General features: G+C 42.1%; 1 pseudogene; it reads right to left on the reverse strand.

Moving 5' to 3' along the window:
* Window positions 1–1504: 1504 nt before the first annotated feature.
* Window positions 1505–2266, reverse strand: LOC148563372 (uncharacterized; annotated as a pseudogene).
* Window positions 2267–12761: the final 10495 nt, after the last annotated feature.

Consider the following 12761-nt stretch of genomic DNA (forward strand, 5'->3'; position numbering starts at 1 on the left):
CAAAAAAAAAAATCAAACAAAGAAGAAGAAGAAACACATAATGCTACAAAATTACCAGGAAGAGGATAAAACCTACATTCATTCAATTAAAAGAAAGAAAGAAATAAGGGAAAAAAAAGAAGAAGAAAAAATACAACATTAAAAAAGATATTTTTATACTTTTGTAACAAAATTTCAGTGTAAAAACTAAGAAATTTATGTGTATTTGTTAATAAATTTTGGTTTATATTTATTCTGGTAAGTTATGCATAATTCAAAACTCTTATTCTTTCTCTCCTCATCTTCTGCTGCTGCTTCTTCTTTCTTTTCATCATCATCATCTTCTTCTTTTTTTCTTATTCATCTTTTCCTTCTTGTTTTACCTTCTCAAGTTTCTTCTTGTTTTACTCTCTTAACAAGAATAAAAAAAATCAAACAAAGAAGAAGAAGAAATACATAATGCTACAAAATTATCATGAATAGGATAAAACCTACATTTATTCAACTAAAAAAAAAGAAAGAAAAAAAGAAAAAAAGCAGAAAAAAATATAGCATTAAAGAAGATATTTTTATACTTTTGTAGCAAAGTTTCGGTGTAAAAACTAAAAAATTTATGTGTATTTATTAAGAAATTTCGGTGTATTTTTATTCTGATAAGTTCTGCATAATTCAAAATTCTTCATCTTCCTCCTCCTCATATTCTGCTGCTTCTTCTTCATCTTCTTCTTCATCTTCTTCTTCTTCTTTTATTTTTTCATAATTCTTCTTATTTCACTCTCTCTTAAGAGGAATAAAAAAAATCAATGCTGCAAAATTACTAGGAAGAAAAGGAGGAAAAGAAAAAATGCAACAACAACAGCAATAATAAAAGAACGACAATAGGAAGAAAACACGCAAAGAAGAAGGAATGTGAAGAAGAAGAAGGAAGAACACGAAGAAGAAAAATGAACGCAAAGACGAAAAATGATATGTTTGCGTTAGTGAAATATGCGTGTGTACACACTGCATATAATAAAAGTGATTTTTGTTGAGTTTGGGCCAATATAATTAAACTTAGTTGCCAAAAAAACTTGAATATATAACAAAACTGAATTAAAAATTAAAAGTATTGTCATTAGTAAAAGGGTTAAGTACTGTTTTCGTTCCTAAGGTTTGGGGTGAAAATCAAATTCGTCCCCGACCTTTTTTTGTTATTAAAATCATCCTCAACATTACAAAACGTTATAAAATCGTTCTTTTTTTATCTCAATTTTATTTTTTTACCAAATTACCCTTAACTATTAATAAAAAAATAAAAATATATTAAAATAAAAACAAAAACAAAAACCTCAACCTCCTCCCCCCACCCCCACCTCCGATGCTCTTCCCAGTGAGAAAACCCTGTTTCTTCCTCTTCTTCTTCAACTTCAACACCGCCACCCTCCTCCGCCCTCCCCTCGCACTCTCTCTCCTTTACTCCTCTGCCACCAGCAACTCCATTCCTGCCCCTTAACGCCTCTCACTTCTGAAAACAGATAGAGCTCCCTCAAGATCTTTCGACCATGCTACAAGATCGAGCCAACCGAAGGGTGAGACTGCCTCCAAGCACACTAGGCTCTGTCTCAACAACAGCTTCGCACTCATAAGGCTTCCTGCAGCCAGGGCAGCGAGCATCTTCTTCAAGAATCCTCTTATGGCAAAAGAGGCAAAGCTAAAAGTCACACAAGCAAGGCAAGAAACTCGTGTCTATCAAATCGAGATCCTCACAGCATATAGGACATGATGATGGCATAGCCGAGCGACTCCAAAGGACACCACCACCGCAACGTCGGTCGGAGATTGGCAAGCTGTGCTGCTTGGACAAATTGAGAAAACTCTGGGGTCGAAATGCATCATCAGCCCTCCAAGCTTGGCAATTACCAGTCCAAAGAACCAAATTAGCACTCTCAAGTTTCAAATTTCGAGACCCTGAATTCGGCCCCCTATTTGGATCTTCATAGTTCGATGAAGCCATTTGCACAATGGATTCATCGCCGTGTGAAGGAGGTGAATCAGAACAAGGGTTCTGGCACTTGTCATTGGCGGCTAGAGCATCTGCCACAGCCTCCCAATCATCCAAGCAACCATCATCACCTTCTTCTTCCCCTCCTCCTTCCTCTTCTTCATCGTCATCTTCTTCTGTTATGTTTCTAGAGCAACACCCAGCGCTACTGTAACTACTACTGCTCCTATTGCTACTGCTCCCGCTACTTCTAGTGTTAATGAGAATGTTAATGAGAAAGGAAGGATAATGGGAAGTGATGATCATGGTGGGGTGAAGTTTAATTTTTTTGGTTAAAGGGATGGGGATGGGGATGGGGTTTCATTTTTTTGTTAAGGGGATGGGGATGGGGATGGGGTGGGGTTGGGGTTGGGGTTGGGTTTTGTTTTTATTTTTAATATATTTTTTATTTTTTTATTAACAGTTAGGGATAATTTAGTCAAAAAATAAAATTGAGTAAAAAAAAGGACGATTTTATAACGTTTTATAACGTTGGGAATGATTTTAATAACAAAAAAAGGTCGGGGACGAATTTGATTTTCACCCCAAATCTTAGGAACGAAAATAGTACTTAACCCTTAATAAAACTAATATAATGAAATTTGAATGACATATTTGAAATTTCGACAAAGTCTCAATTTATGTTTATTAGTGTATCAATAGATACTTTTTGGTATCTGTTTACTCACTCTTTTATTTATTAAATATTTATGAAAATAATAAAAATTGAATCAGTTAAGATGGTGAGCAAGGTATAATTTAACAAAATTTTTTGGGTTCAAATTTTAGAAATAGTATTTTTTTATGAATTATGTATGATGAAAAATATTTTAAAAAAAATTCGGCACCAATTCTTCCTGTATTTTGATTAATGGTGCTCAGTCTTTTTATAAATAACAAACAATTTAATAAGAAAATTATTTATGAATATTTGTTATTTTAAAATTTTAATAATAGTATTAATGAGTTTATTACTTTTTTAATTCTTCTTTATTTCAATGAAAATAATATTACATATTTAAATTTTTTTGTTAACTAAGTACAATTAAGTTGATCTAACATAATAAAAATTAATTATAGCTAGTATTATTTTAATGTAAGTTTTATTATTTAACTTGATTAAATTTAGTTCATAAAAGGACTTGAATATGTAGCATTACTTTTTCAATAATGATTGCAATTAACTTGTAATAATTGTTCGGCTTTGTTAGAAAACCAATTTTTTTTAACTAATAAACAGCTAATAAAATAACAGATATGCAAAAATAAAGAAAAGAGAAAGAGGTTAAAGGAAAAAAAAGTTAGTTAATTATTGGTTAGGAATAATAACCAACAACATTTCAAATCAATCTAAATTTACTAAATAGGAATCAATTTTTAGAAATCTCAGCAACAACCAAAATCATAATCAATGAAACTAGAAAACAATAACCAACAGCATTTTAAATCAACCTAAATCCACTAAATAAGAATCAATTTTCAAGAAATCTCAACAACAACAGAAATCATAATCAATAAAACTAGAAAATAATAACCAGCAGCATTTCAAATCAACCTAAATTCATTAAACAAGAATCAATTCTCAAAAAATCTCAGCAACAACGAGAAATCATAATCAATAAAACTAGAAAATAATAAACAGGAAATACATGAGCATCGAATGTGATACTTATCCCGTACCGCCATCAGGCCAAATGCGCAACTCTACGACGGAAGGTGATGGAGCTCCATTAGTTGCTGCCTCATTGTCGTGGCTGGACTCCGGGGTCGTGGCATCCGTCACTGGACTTAGCGTCGCTGTGGATGCGGACTGCTGAGCGGTAGGAGGAGGCGTCGTTGCCCTGGACGGCGGCCATAGTTGGGGTTAGGGACCATGATGAACGGCTGGTCCGCTAAATCCGCAACATGTGGCGTGACTGGGATGGTCGGAGTAAAGGGAGAGGATCTAAAAGTCCCAAGGGTACCGGAGAAAGCCTCCCTAATACGTGTTTCAAATATTCGTGATATGAAGAGTTCAAGTGTTATTTAGAAGATATTAATTTACATTTTTAGAATGTTTTAATTTAATTTGATGCATTTTGATTTTGTTTATTTAATTACTAGATTGGGCCTTATGTTTATGGATTTTAGGGTTTTCTTTGTTTTAACCTAATAAGAGGTTATAAATACCTCATTATCTATTGTAGTCGTAGTACAAAATGATTTAGAGGTTTGAAAACTCTTTTTTGGTTTCGTGATGAAACCATGATGTGGACAATTGAGGTTGAGCTAGGAGTCCCTCTCTTGTTGCATCGGGGAATTGAGTAGAAGGTTGAGGAGTCCCTTCGATTCAATTCCCAAATTATAGTGTTGACAAATTAGGTTGAGGAGTCCCTTTCTTGTTGAGTCAAGAAATTGGGTAGAAAGTATAGTGATTCTCTTTGTACTCAATTTCAATCTATCATTTTTGTTTCTATTCAATTTCAATTCTTGTCTTGTTTATCTTTTATTTCTTTATCACTCCCTCTACCCCGACCACGGCTGCGATCACGACTGGCAGCCTGATCCGCAGTACCTCTTTCTGTCGTCATGTATGCATGTATCAAAACTAGACGTAACGCAGTCAATGCACATCTTTCAGACAATATCAAACAACTTCAGCAATAATATTCAGTAATTCAGTTCAATAATTGAAACACTTAGCTTTTTAAAGTTGATTTTCAGAGTTTAAATTCAAAATCAAAATAAAAAAATCCAATTCAACAATCAACAAAACCTTAGCATATTCATAAACTCAAATTCAACCATCTTCAAATACCTATCTCCATACTCATCATATATATAATTTAATCAAGTTTTCTTAAGAAAAGGAAAAAAACAATTAAATAGAAAACAAAGATTTTTTTACTCTACTAACAAAATCTGTTAGAAAAATGTTTCATTCAACATATAATTTACATACATATGGATACAATCTATTAAAAAAAACAGTTTGATGTAAACAACCAGACATAAACACCCACCCATTTTTACTTTTATTAAACAAAAGAACAGGTTAAACTAGTTTTCTTTTTCAAATATGCATCCTTATTAAGCAACATATGCTTTAATATAAATTAATTTCTCAATCATTTTTGGATTTGTTAAAATAGATAGCTTGACAATTTTTTAATTTATAACAAAATATTTTAGCCTAATATAGAGATTTCAATTAATAAAACAAAGTATAATCTAATCAAAGTTCAACATGCATCAGCATTAAGCATACAAGCTTCTATTTTTAATATTCGCATTTGAATCTGTTACCTATTGTTGCAGAGGCAGAATCGATTTGAAGAGGAGAAGCTAGGCAGCGGTGGCGGTGGTGGCGGTGACGAGCAGACACCAAAGAGGCAAAGCTGGGGAGCGGCGGTGGTGGCTCTGTGGTGCGATGCGGCGGTTCGAAGAACAGAGAAAGTTAACGGTGAAGTGGCAAGGAGAGAAGAGGGAGAAGAAGAAGAACAAGAGGGTCTCGGCGTGGGTGAGCTGACGACGATGGGGTGGGGGCTGTGGTGGTGGTGGTGTCAGCGGCAGTAGATGGTGGTTTTGGAGAGAGGGAAGGAGATGGTGATTTTGGTGGTTTAGTGAGAGAGGGAGTGAATCTAAATAAGGGGGAAAGAGGGTTCGTGTTTTGAATTTATGTCTCAGTTACTGTTTTTCGACGGTAAAATTTTGCAAGTCATCAAAACGCATCGTTTCACTAATTGGTTTTACTGTCGGAAAAATTCGCCGATAAATCCGACGATAAAGAATGCGTCATTTTATTTTTGTTTCTATCCAAATATTACTGATGAATTTACCGTCGGATCCCAAAATCCGCCGGTAATTACTAAATCTTATGACTTTGACGACATTATCGCCGGTAAATCTAACGAAAATCTCGCCGCTAACGTCCAACGATAAATCTGACGGTAGTCAACATTTTTCGTGTAGTGTAATAGAGGAATTTGGGCTGATTGAGGCCAAACCAGTATCTATACTAATGGATTATTCAACTCACTTGTCAAAGACATCTAGGGACCCAATCGATGATTCCACCTTATATGAAAGACTCATAGACAAATTGTAATATTTGACTAACATTCGACCAAACATTGTCTTTTCTATCAGAAAACTCAGCTACTATCTAGAAGCTCCAACAATTGAGCATCACAAAGCAGCACTAAGAATATTGTGCTACCTCAAGAAGAACCCAGCCATTGGTCTTTTCTTCTGTTTAGACAATGATTTCATTCTCATTAGCTTTGCGGATGCAGATTGGATACCTGCTTTGACACAAGGTGATCATCAGTTTCTAAGAATTTGAATTCTCTAAATTTTGAATTTTTATTTGAGAGGATAAAGTGTGATTTTTTACTCTTAAATGTTTTCTCTTGATCCCACCTGTTCGTTACCTGGGGTTCTTGGGTAATCGGGTTGTCGATGAATGGTGATAAGGAGAGAGAGATCCCGGGCAAGTGCGGAGCGGGTACCGGCAACGTTGGGGAGCGAGCGGAGTGAAGGGGTGGCCACCTGCAAGGACACTCCGACGATCAAGTCAGAGTCCGTACTGAGGGTGGCAGAGTTAGGTAAGGATGTGACGTACCTTGGGGGGAGAGCTGTCCTTTCCCCTTATATAGCGTGTTGGGTGGGCCTAGTGGTGGCTTGGCCCATTGGTGGAGAGTTTGAGCTGTCACTTTTCACGCATGCGGGTCGTCCGTACTGGGGGGTCGGTACCTCGGGTACCGACCCTGGAGGTTCCGACCCGGCTAGTGGCGCGGTTGTGAGGTGGTTGGTCTCTAGGTCGGTTATGGCTAACCGACCCGAAGGGATCCGTTAGGGCTCCTTGGGTTTGGGTGGGGCGGTGCCTCGACCCGGCGGTTTCTTGGGCTGGATCGTCAGTCCGTAACAGTGCCCCCAACGCGTTAGCCTCGAGGTCCGAGACTCGTGGCTGGGCGCGTTCGTCGTGAGCTCTTCTTTTTCTCGGCAGTTCGTGGGTGACGCTTTGTTTTTCTTCGCGTTTGGTCGCTTTGATTTTCGTGCCACTTTTTGGTTTTGGCGCTGAGCATTTAATGCCCGTCGCTTCGTTGTTTTGAAATTTTGGGTGAAATGGCAGTTATGCCCCTACCCTTTAGGGGCTCCTCCTCGGCGGTTACGCTTTTCTTGTCTTACTTTAATTTCGTAACCCCCACTCCTCTCTTTTACTATTCTTCCTCTCTTCTCCGCAAGTTCTTCAGTGTTGCTGCCTCTTTTGTTCATACTGCTGTTGTTGCTTGAAGCATCTTGCTCTTTGCTTTCTTTGCAATCTCCTGTTTCTTCTGGTGAGTTTTCTATTCGTTCTTCCCTTGTTTCAATTGTTGCTTTATTTCTGGCGCTTTTGCTTTGTTGCATGCTTGGATCTTTTGCGTTTCTTGTTTGTTTTTCCTTTTTAGAGGGGGTGCCACTGGGTTTTTCTTTGGTTTTGCTCGCATTTCTGGGTTTTCCCTGGGTTTTTTGTTTGTATTTCTGGATTTTTCCTGGGTTTTTTGCTTGCATTTCTGGGTTTAGGGGGAGATTCGTAGCTTCCTTTTTCTCTTTCTTGTTTTGAGGGTTTCCGACTTCCCGTGTTGACTTTAGTAGTGCCCCCAATGTAGGTATGGACGATCGTCTTGCTTCTTCGAGCCAGGCCCAGTGCCCCCTGGCCGACTTCGTCGACCACTATGCTTGGGTTTCCTCTGACGTGAAGGATACCCCTTCCAAGGTGACTAGGGAAAGTCTCCAGAAGTTACGACAAGCTGGACTCTTATTTGGGGGGGGGGGTCCCGAGGAGGCGCTCTACCAGGTCTTTGTCCCTGCTGCTCGTGAGCGCGTGTGCCATAAGAATTTGTCTTCCCCAACAGTTGTTGATTGGCTGTGGGTTTACGAGCCTATGTTCACGACTTTAGGGCTTCATCTACCTTTTTCCCCTTTTATTATGGGCTTGCTGAATCGCTGTGATGTTGCGCCGTCGCAACTTCATCCGAATAGTTGGGCCTCCGTTCGGTGTTTTGAAATGGTCTGCGAGTTCCTCGAGCTTCCGATCTCAGTGAACGTCTTTTTTTACCTTTTTCTGCTCACGAAACCTTCTAGCCAGGGGAAGGCTAAGAAGGGTTATATGTCTTTTAGGGCCCAACAGGGGCGTAGGATTTTTGGTCTCTTTGAGGACTCCTTTCACGGGTTTAAGTCTACCTTTTTTAAAGATAGACCGGTAGAAAGGCATCATCCTTTTTGGCTCTCGGCTGAGGGGGCTCGTCTGATCCCGACCTATTGGAGTTTTGGTGCGAGATCTGATTATCTTATCAAAGTATCTTATGACTGGTTGAATAAGGAGGATCGTAGCATTGCTGACATTCTGTTGTCTATTTTTGGTGAAAAGAATCTTAATCCTCACTTGCTAATGGGAGATCGGGAAGCCGGTCGGTCGTATGTTGGTGGGTTATCTCTTCCTTGCACTTTTGTATTTTCCTTTTCTTATCTATTGACGTCTTTCCTTTCTCCTTTGTTCACAGTTTCCATGGCTGGCGGGAAGAAAACTTTAGCTGACTTGATGAGTCTCATCAAGGGAAATGAGGAGGGTGAAGGTGACTCTCCATCGAACCCTCCAGCGGGCCAAGGGCAGGAGGAGGTTGGTGAAACCGGGAAAACCGGAGATCGGGCGGCCGAGACCGGCCCGGTTCACCAGGGAGATGCTGTCCCTTCCGAGAAGGTTGAGGAGGTTTCTGATGTGGGGGTGGAGATTTTTGAGGACGACTTTGGTGATGAAGAACTGAGACTCGTGGGAAATGTTAAAAAGAGAAAACGGGACACCGGCAAGGCCCTCTCTGTTATGGAGAAGAACTTCGATGCCGGGGGCTTCATCAAGTCTCAATTGCTCCCCATCACCGAGGAGTATTTCCATGAGGCCGACCTCTCCGGACAGGCTAGGTGGATCTATCGTAGTCTCCTCTGTGCTGCTGCTATCGCCAAGAAGGTTGAACCTGACTTGGGTAGCTATCACGCCATGGAGGTGAAGCTTAGGAACTCCCAAAAGGATTTGACGGATTCACGGTCCCGGGAGGAGTCTCTAAAAACCAAGCTGTCTGACTGTGAAAAGAAAATTGAGGAGGATGCTAAGGAGATTAATAGGCTGGTGGATCGGGACATGGCTTTAATGAAGGACCTGAATGCCTCCCGTGGTGAGACTGTAGCCGTGAAGAAAAGGGTTGAGGAGCTGGAAGAGAAGTTGAAGTTGTCTGAGAGTTCGGCGGAGGCGGCTGCTCGGGAGGTAGTGGCCCTAAAGAAGAGAAACAAAGATCTTGCCAGGGGAGCTCGTGATGCCGTTAAGCTGACCGAGGAGGGGATAAAGCTACAGGTGGCGGTGCTGGCTCCCGACCTTGATCTCTCTCAGGTTGGCGCGATGAAGACTGTGGAAGGTGGGAAGATTGTTGACATCCTTTAATTTGTTAGGATCTAACTTTGTTTATTTTGTAATGTTCATCATTTTGGGCCCGTTGGTGGGCGCCTTTTAGTTGTATTTGAACACTTCTTTGTGCTTTTTGTTGGATTTTATTCGGGCCGTCGTGGTCATTGCTTTTTATTCCGTATGTTCGGGCCGTCGTGGCTTTTTTGCTTCTGTTCATTTATTATCGTTTTTGCTTTTCTTTGGGCCGTTTTTTGGTCCCTTATGGTTCTCGGGGTGATCAGTCCCGGGTTACCGTTAGGTCGACCGTTTCACGCTGCGTTTTATTTGAGGCTTGGGATAGCATGAACTTGCAAAAGATAAACTTATCATACTGTTAGAGAAAGAGATTTGTAATGCATAAACAAATTTAAACAAAGGTAGGTATTCACATAAAGCATAAAAGAAATCGTAAAAGCGGAACATGGGAACGGGGGTTGGGGTCACGTTGGCCGCCCCTTCTTACGAGTAGAACCTTCTGAGGTTCGTCATGTTCCATGTTCTCGGTACTTCGTTCCCATTCAACCTTTCTAGCTTGTAGCTCCCTTTGCCGAGGACTTCTTTTACTCTGTAAGGTCCTTCCCAGTTTGCGGCTAGCTTGCCTTCTCCTGGTGTCGGTGGGCTTATGTCGTTTCGTCGTAGGACCAGGTCGCCTTCTCCCAGGTTTTTTTTCAGTACTTTGCCATTGTATCTGAGGGCTACTCTATGCTTGATAGCTGCTTTCGCCAGGTGCGCCATTTGCCTCGTCTCATCGGCTAGGTCTTTTTCAACGGCCTCGCTACTCCCACCGAGGAGCAGCCTTGGACTCGGTTCCCCGATCTCGACTGGGATGACGGCGTCGACCCCGTACGTGAGTCGGAAAGGGATTTTCCCGGTGGATGACTGGGGGGTGGTCCTGTACGACCATAGTACTGGGGCTAGTTCTTCTGCCCATGAGCCCTTTTTTCCCTCGAGTCGTTTTTTCAACCCCTTTAGGATAACTTTGTTGGCCGCTTCAACTTGGCCGTTGGTTTGAGGGTGTTCGACTGAGGAGAACTTTTGCTTGATCCCTAGTCCTTCCAAGAATCCTTTGAACTTATTGTCGATGAACTGGGTCCCGTTGTTCGATATGACGGCTTCCGGTATCCCGAATCTTGTGACCACTTGTTTCCACATGAACTTTTGGCAGTTCGCTGCGGATATGCTGGCTAGTGGTTCTACTTCTACCCACTTGGTGAAATAATCTATTGCTACTATTAAGTACTTCACCTGCCCGGGTCCTGGGGGAAATGGGCCCAGGAGGTCGACTCCCCACTGGGCGAAAGGTCGGGGGGCCAACATTAGATTGAGTTCTTCTGGAGGCGCTTTGTGGAAGTTGGCATTCTCCTGGCATTTTTTACACTTCTTTACGAATTCCTGAACATCTGACATCATGGTGGGCCAGTAGTATCCTGCCCTGATGATTTTCCTTGCTAGAGATCTTCCCCCGATATGGTGACCACAACACCCCTCGTGTACCTCCCTCAGGACGTAGTCTGTCTGGTCGGGGCGCAGGCATTTTAATAGTGGTTGGTGGAGCCCTCGCTTGTACAGCTGTCCCTGTATGATCGTGTACTTGGGGGCCTCCCTTTTGATAAATTCCGCCTCCTTTTGGTTGGGAGGTGTTTCTGCGTGCTCTAGATATCGGGAGATCGGGTTTAACCACGAGGGCGGGTTTGGAGCTTGGGTTGCGCACATGACGATCGTAGGTTCTGTTGCCAGCCCTTGGATCAAAGATCTGTTTCCCATGCCGGGTTTAGTGCTTGCGAGCTTGGAGAGGAGGTCGGCTCGGGTGTTCCTTTCTCTAGGAACATGCTGGATTGTTACTTCCTTGAAGCCTTTGCATAGTTCTTTTACTTTTTCCAAGTATTTCTGTAGCAGCGCGTCCCTGGCCTGATAGCTGCCGTTTACTTGGGAAGTGACGACTTGGGAGTCGCTGTTGACTTCCAATCTTGATGCTCCGACTTCTTTGGCTAGCATCAGTCCCCCTATCAAGGCTTCATACTCGGCTTGGTTGTTAGAGACTGGAAATTCGAACTTGATGGATTGCTTGAAGGCTATGCCAGCCGAGTTCTCGAGGATGATTCCAGCTCCTCCGAACGTTTAATTGGATGCTCCGTCAACATGGAGCTTCCACCGTGTGTTCGGTACGTCGGGTGCTTCCCCTGTGACCTCTACGAGGAAGTCGGCCATGGCTTGGGCTTTGATTGCTTGCCTTGGTTCATACTGTAAGTCGTATTGGGATAGCTCTACTGCCCATGCCATCATCCTTCCCGCCAGGTCGGGTTTCTGGAGGACTTGTCGGATGGCTTGGTCGGTCCTTAGGATTATTGTGTGTCCTTGGAAATATTGTTTCAGTCTTCTTGATGAGATTAGTAGGGCATAGGCTAGCTTCTGCAGCTTTGTGTATCTTGTCTCTACCCCTTGAAGTGTTTTGCTGATGAAGTATACTGGTCGTTGGGTCTTATCTTCCTCTCTGACTAGTACTGCGGCCATTGCTTGCGTGGTCACGGCCAAGTAGAGGTATAGGGGCTCATCTTTCCCGGGTTTCCTGAGTACGGGAGGTTCTGAGTGTATCCTTTTAAAGTGCTCGAATGCCTCTTCACACTCCTGGGTCCATTCAAAGGTGATTCCTCTCTTCATTAGGTTAAAGAACGGGGCGGCTCTTTCCGCAGATGCTCCGAGGAACCGAGATAGGGCTGTGAGCCTCCCGGTCAGCCGTTGTACGTCTTTGATGCACCCAGGACTTGTCATTTTGAGAATGGCTTCGCACTTATCCGGGTTGGTTTCCACACCTCTCTGGGTTATCATGTATCCTAGGAATTTTCCTGCTTCCATGGCAAATGCGCATTTGAGCGGATTGAGTCGCATTTTGTATTTCCTTAGTGCCTCAAAGACGGCCTGGAGATCTTTTATCAGTTGGCCCGGTTCTGCCGTTTTTACGAGTATATCGTCGACATATACCTCCACCGTCTTGCCGATGAGGCCGTGGAAGACTCTGCTCATCAATCTCTGGTAGGTGGCCCCTGCGTTCTTTAGTCCAAAGGGCATTACTTTGTAGCAGTAGGTGCCCCCTGGGGTTATAAACGCAGTTTTGTCCTCGTCAGGTCGGTGCATCGGGATTTGGTTATATCTGGAATAGGCGTCCATAAAGCTGAGAAATCGATATCCCGCTGTCGAGTCTACCAGAGTGTCGATGTTGGGGAGGGGAAAAGAGTCCTTGGGACATGCTTTGTTCAAGTCGGAGTAGTCTACGCACATCCTCCATTTTCCACTGGCTTTCCTGACCAA

This window comes from Arachis ipaensis, chromosome B5 (genome assembly GCF_059453495.1).
Source record: "Arachis ipaensis isolate K30076 ecotype BB chromosome B5, ASM5945349v1, whole genome shotgun sequence".
NCBI lineage: Eukaryota > Viridiplantae > Streptophyta > Magnoliopsida > Fabales > Fabaceae > Arachis > Arachis ipaensis.